Here is a 7,255-nt window from a genome sequence, read left to right as displayed (position 1 = left end):
AATTAAACTTCTGTAGTGAGGATTACTTATCTTGAATGGTACTGAATCCCACAGAGATTCAGAAAATTCTAGTCTCCATCCCTGGCCTGTGCTGCCTCGTACCTCTGGACTGGAGATTTCTGTTGACTCAGAATAGAGAAACAGGAAGCTGCAAGAACAAGACATACAGACATAGGCAGCAATTATACCCACAAGTGAAGGATACTACTTGGAGAGATACTGAGTGATACCACCAGGGTGCAGAAGATTGTATTTGAAGTCTTGTATTTGCCACTTTGCTGGAACAGTGTGGGAGTGATGAGGTTGTGTTCATGCATTTGGTCAGGCGAAGGATGCCATTGAAGTTTTGGATCCCTATACCCCCTTTCACGATTACATCATTCCCTGCACTCTTCCAGACTCTGGCATTGAAGTCAAAGAGGATGTTTGGTTGGTCCACTGTAGGGAGTCAGTCAAAACTAGAGTTGAAGAGAGAGATCGGTCAAGGCTGGTTATCCTCAACTGCAGCATTGAGCATTAGTGCATATGCCCTTGCTTGCTCTGTTGGTTCCCTACAAACGTGCAGAGGATACCAGGATGGTGGTTTGTGTGCATACCCAAGGGGCTAAGGATAGACCACTGCTATCGGTCTCTCTGTGTCCTTCCGGGTGTTGTTACTGCCGGTGTAGTAATCTTCATATAGTCTGGGATAGTTACACTGGAAATAGTGATCTCATAGAGTAGTTTATGGCATGTTCTTTTTGTCAGTGTTTCCTAGAACAACACCTTGTGCAACTGACTAAGGATGTATCTATTTCAGATTGAGCAATATGTAACTAAGCTCAGAATGAGTAATGTCATAGTAAGATCCTCTGGGAGAGTGAGACCAGATGGAATTCAAATGGATTATGAAGTTTTATAATGACCGCTCCAAGTACAACCAACAATCTGAAATTGACACATGGGTATAAGATGTGAATTGACCAAGGATAATTGGGTTGAAATGTATGGCTTTAAATTAACAATAAGAAATTCCACTGAAACAAAAAACTTCAGCAAGAAGCACCAATGGCTCAGTTCTTTAAGGATCACATGAGATTAAAACAGGCTTTGAAGACAGTCAATAAAAACTAATAATTCTGAAATCAGAGTGTTTTAGAAACTGACAAAGGGCTACCAAAATGTTGAAGGTGTTAAAGGGAGAGCAAGGGTTCTCCAAGCAAGAGAATGTTGTAGGAAGTTGAAACATACTTAGACTTAAATGAGGTGATAAGGAAGATTGAATGTGTTGGAAGTGATGGCTGACATATGAAGTGTGATAAGGGCCTGAATGCCGTTATAAAGCCAGTATAAATTACTGTGGCAAGATGAGTTCACAAAGTTAGGGAGGGTAATATGCGCTGGAGTTGTTTCAAGAGATATGGAGAGTTAAGGGACATGGAAAGAATTACAAGTGCAAAGGGTGCTGTAGGACCCAAACAGTTTATAGAGATCGAAAATATCAATGGTGTTTGAGGTGTGCCAGACATCAACAGGGCAGTAGGGGATAAAGGGGTTCGATATTGGGAGGAAGTGTAGGATCAGAAGGATGTTTGGGCTTATAGGCAGTTACAGACATTAACAATGCTGTAGGAACTGGTGGAAGATACAGTGACAAGGGAGGGTTCTGGTGCTTGAGGAAGTGATGCCAACATGTATACACACAACTGAACATTCACACAGCACACAAAGCCACACACACAAACATGTAGGATAAAGATCAAATCCACATTTGTGTCAGCTGTGTGTGAAGTTACTATTCAAAACTCCACAAGATAAAACCTTACTCTCCACACAAAATTGATTGTTCACAATCCATTTGATTGAAATCACCACCTTACACACAACAGACAATGTGAAGTCCACAAGATAAATAAAAGCTTCCCACAGATCATTGATCATTTCTAATTCACAGGTTATGAACCAAGACTCCACAAAGAATTACATATTTGTAGTTAATAAATTAAATTCAAGCTCTGAAATAAAACACAAAAGCGATGCATCTGAAACAAAAATAACTTGCTGGAGAAAGTAAGCAGGCAGCATCTGTGTAGAGTGTTAGGTTCTTCAGAAATCAAAGACACACACATAGAGAACTAAGCATTCACAATCCAAGGATAAAATGCAGCTCACCACAGAGAAATAACTGTGAGAAATCCACAGTATTAAAATAGCTATATGCATCTAACTAAACACAAGGTAAAGCCCAGCTCCTCAGGCAGAAATGATACATCCCACAGAATAAAAAAAAAGCTCCATGCACAAAACTGCAGCATTAATCAGCTCCACAGACAAAACTGCCTCTGTATAGTCCACAGGATTGTGCTCTCCGCACAAAAGCTCTCCACACAATATTGACCATTCTCAGGCCACAGGTTGAGAGCCAGCTCAACTGATCCATCTAACCATCCAAAGTTCAAACTGACACCTACACACTACTTTCCATGCATGGTTTACAAGATTAAAAACAGCCTCGCACATAAAACTGCCCATTTGGAGTTCACAAACCACAACACAAAAATGTTAGACTTGGTCCAAACAGGGAACAAGTCTAACATTCATAGCACAAGTGACAAAGCATCTCCCCACACAGATACTGGCCATTTGAAGTCCACAAGATTAAAGAAAAACAGCTTTTTTCACTTAAACAGCTGCCTGCAACCAACAAAATAAAAGCCACCTCACCACACACGCACAAATAGAACTAGACACTCACAATCCAGAGGAACAAGAACACAGCTGCACATATGCAAATAATTATTCATCATTCATAGGATCAAAATCAATCTTCCCAAATGCAGAACTGACCTCGCAGTCCACTGGAGATTAAATAAATCAGCACAGTAGAGAATGCATGTCCACCATCTACACTGCACAGGTCAGGAATGTGATGAAGTAATCTCTATTTGCCTGGATGAATGCAACTCCAACATGCTTGACACCATCCAGCACAAAGCAGCCCCATTGCTGGTACCTCATTCATCAACTTCAACTTTCAGTCACTTCACTACAGTAGTGCATACCATCTACAAGTTGCAGTGATTCAACAAGGCTCTTTCAGCAGCACTTTACAAACCCACAGACACTACAGCCTGGAAGGAAAAGTGCAGTAGGTGTATGGCACTAGTAGCATTTCCACGGTCCCCTCCCAGCCATGCTCCATCCTATCAGCATTGTGGCTCCATCCTACCACAAAGGATTGCAGTGGGTCAGGAAGGCAGCTCAATACCACCTTCTCCAATCAATTTGAGTTGGAAAATAAGTTTATTTATTATTATTATTATTATTATTGGGAATCACTGGCTGGATCAGAATTTATTGCCCTTTCCTCGTTGTCCTTAAGCAGGTGGTACTGAGCTGCCTTCTTGAACCGCTACAGTCCAGGTGAGACTTCGTAGTGATTGATACAACTGAATGGTTTACTGTGCCATTTCAGAGGGTAATTGAGATTCAATCATGTTGCTGTGGATCTGGAGTCATATGTGGGTGAGACCAGGTGAGGATAGCAGATTTCCTTCCTTCTTAGTGAGCCAGTTTTCTGATAATCAACGGTGACTTTCTATTTATCAGTAGATTCTTAATTCAATTTCTTTATATTAAATTCAAACTCCACCATCTGACATGGCGGGATTCAAACCCAAGTTCTTAGAATAATAGTTTCTGGATTAGTAGTCTGGCAATAATACCCCCGAGGCTATCAGTTCACTTATATAAAGGTCAACCCAGTGATGTCCACAGCCTCTGAGTTAATAAAATAAGAACCTCACCGAGACTGTCCGAGCCCCCTGTAGTCCACTGAATCCTTCACAGAAACCATGTTCCCATCTAGTTTTGTGTCATCAACAACATGGAAACATTAGATTTGGTCCATACATTTAAAGCATTGAAGTGGATTGTGAATAGCTGGGGCCTAAGGACAGAACCTTTAACTCACTAGTATGCCTGTCATCCTGAAAATTACTCTTTGTAGTTATTAAAATAATGAGGATTTCAGGAGCTGGAGGAAGATTCAGAAATACATAATGCTATAGGGGTTGACAGAAGATACAGAAATAGGAGGAATGTTGTGGAGGAGGTTACAGGAACTTCAACTTTCAGTCACTTCACTACAGTAGTGCATACCATCTACAAGTTGCAGTGATTCAACAATGCTCTTTCAGCAGTACTTTACAAACCCACAGACACTACAGCCTGGAAGGAAAAGTGCACTAGGTGTATGGCACTACTGGCATTTCCACGGTCCCCTCCCAGCCATGCTCCATCCTATCAGCATTGTGGCTCCATCCTACCACAAAGATTGCAGTAGGTCAGGAAGGCAGCTCAATACCACCTTTTCCAATCAATTTGAGTTGGAAAATAAGTTTATTTATTATTATTATTATTATTGGGAATCACTGGCTGGATCAGAATTTATTGCCCTTTCCTCGTTGTCCTTAAGCAGGTGGTACTGAGCTGCCTTCTTGAACCGCAACAGTCCAGGTGAGACTTCATAGTGATTGATACAACTGAATGGTTTACTATGCCATTTCAGAGGGTAATTGAGATTCAATCATGTTGCTGTGGATCTGGAGTCATATGTGGAGACCAGCTGAGGATAGCAGATTTCCTTCCTTCTTAGTGAGCCAGTTTTCTGATAATCAACGGTGACTTTCTATTTATCAGTAGATTCTTAATTCAATTTCTTTATATTAAATTCAAACTCCACCATCTGACATGGCGGGATTCAAACCCAAGTTCTTAGAATAATAGTTTCTGGATTAGTAGTCTGGCAATAATACCCCCGAGGCTGTCAGTTCACTTATATAAAGGCCAACCCAGTGATGTCCACAGCCTCTGAGTTAATAAAATAAGAACCTCACCGAGACTGTCCGAGCCCCCTGTAGTCCACTGAATCCTTCACAGAAACCATGTTCCCATCTAGTTTTGTGTCATCAACAACATGGAAACATTAGATTTGGTCCATACATTTAAAGCATTGAAGTGGATTGTGAATAGCTGGGGCCTAAGGACAGAACCTTTAACTCACTAGTATGCCTGTCATCCTGAAAATTACTCTTTGTAGTTATTAAAATAATGAGGATTTCAGGAGCTGGAGGAAGATTCAGAAATACATAATGCTATAGGGGTTGACAGAAGATACAGAAATAGGAGGAATGTTGTGGAGGAGGTTACAGGAACAGGAAAGATTGTAGGTTTGTGAGGAGGCAGCGAGTGAGGCAGTGAGTGTGGAAGGGTCTGAGCAAAGTTACAGAGATAAAGAGAGTTACAGAGTTACAGAGAGGTGTAGAATCTGGAGAACGTAACAGAGATAAAGAGGGTTGTAAGGGCTTGACGGGGTTATAGTTAGGGGTGGAGATTGTAATTTTCTCCAATTTCTACAGAGATTCAGATGGTTGTAAATGCTGGAGGTGTTTTCAGACACAGAGCGGTAAAGAAGGAAGGAAACAAGTACTTCCCAACATGAGTGGGTGTTATGGGGATGGGACTAGAGGTATAGAGTGGGTTGTAAGAGAGGAGTATTAGGGAGATTGCCAGGACTGGACATTGTTACATTCACACAGAAGACAGTCATTACTGGAGGAAATTGCACACACACGGAGGTTTCCAGCATCTGAAACAATTTATGGATATACGGAGGGTTATGAGGGCAGAAGAGGAACCAGGGATAGGAGGTTACACTGATAATGAGCGCTGCAATGGCTGAAGAAATTGATGGAGATAGAGAGGATGTTAGACACTTAAGTTGTTTACACAAATGGGGAAATTTGACCGTGCTGGAGGAGGCTGCAGAGATAGGATGGATTTTAGTGGATGGAGGAGATGATAGGGTAGAATGGGCTGTAGGGACTCGATCAACTTGGAAATAGCAAGTTATGTCAGAGCTGGTGGAGGTAATGCAGAATGCAAAGATAGGTTTGGAAATGAGGAAAAAAATGAGTGTTGTTGGGGCTGGATGCTGTCAGAGATGGGGAGTGTTTCAGAGATAGCACCGGTTACAGTGATAGATACGGTTGTAAAGACTGGAGGGAATTATAGAGCAAGGGAGTGTTGTCAGGCTGATGGTGGTCACAGAAGAGGGGAGTGGTGTGCAGCAGGAGAAAGCAACAGGGATAGGGCAGGTTGTAGGAATTAAAGAGGGTTTGAAATATAGGGAGCTGTAGGGACTGGAGGATGTAGCAGATATAGGGAGAGTATGAAGTGCTGAAAGTGGTTAGAAGAATAGAGCAGAAATGGTAGAGGATTACTGACAGAGGATTGTTGAGACTGGAGGTGGTTATAGAGACAGGGAAGGTTGTAATGACTAGAGGAGTTTACAAAGATAGGGAGTATGTGGTGACTCTATGTTGTTGCAATGATAGGGAGGTGTATTGGAAGTGAAAGAGGTTACATAGAAAGGGTTTGATGTTAGAGTCATAGAGTAGTACAGCATGGAAACTGACCCTTCGGTCCAACCCGTCCATGCCGAACAGATATCCCAACCCAATCTAGTCCCACCTGCCAGCACCCGGCCCATATCCCTCCAAACCCTTCCTATTCATATACCCATCCAAATGCCTCTTAAATGTTGCAATTGTACCAGCTTCCACCACATCCTCTGGCAGCTCATTCATGAAAAAGTTCCCCCTTAGGTCTCTTTTATATCTTTCCCTCTTACCCTAAACCTGTGCCCTCTAGTTCCATTCTCCCTGACCCCAGGGAAAAGACTTTGCCTATTTATCCTATCCATGCCCCTCATAATTTTGTAAACTTCTATAAGGTCACCTCTCAGCCTCCGACGCTCCAGGGAAAACAGCCCCAGCCTGTTCAGCCTCTCTATAGTTCAGATCCTCCAACCCTGGCAACATCCTTGTAAATCTTTTCTGAACCCTTTCAAGTTTCACAACATCTTTCCGATAGGAAGGAGACCACAATTGCATGCAATATTCCAACAGTGGCCTGCACAGCCGCAACATGACCTCCCAACTCCTGTACTCAATACTCTGATCAATAAAGGAAAGCATACCAAACGCCTTCTTCACTATCCTATCTACCTGCGACTCCACTTTCAAAGAGCTATGAACCTGCCTCTAAGGTCTCTTTGTTCAGCAACACTCCCTAGAACCTTACCATTAAGTGTATAAGTCCTGCTAAGATTTGATTTCCCAAAATGCAGCACTTTGCATTTATCTGAAACTCCATCTGCCACTTCTCAGTCCATTGGCCCATCTGGTCCAGATCCTGTTGTAATCTGAGGTAA

The sequence above is a fragment of the Chiloscyllium plagiosum genome, chromosome 3 (genome assembly GCF_004010195.1).
Source record: "Chiloscyllium plagiosum isolate BGI_BamShark_2017 chromosome 3, ASM401019v2, whole genome shotgun sequence".
In the NCBI taxonomy this organism is placed as follows: domain Eukaryota; kingdom Metazoa; phylum Chordata; class Chondrichthyes; order Orectolobiformes; family Hemiscylliidae; genus Chiloscyllium; species Chiloscyllium plagiosum.
This window is presented reverse-complemented; position numbering follows the sequence as displayed.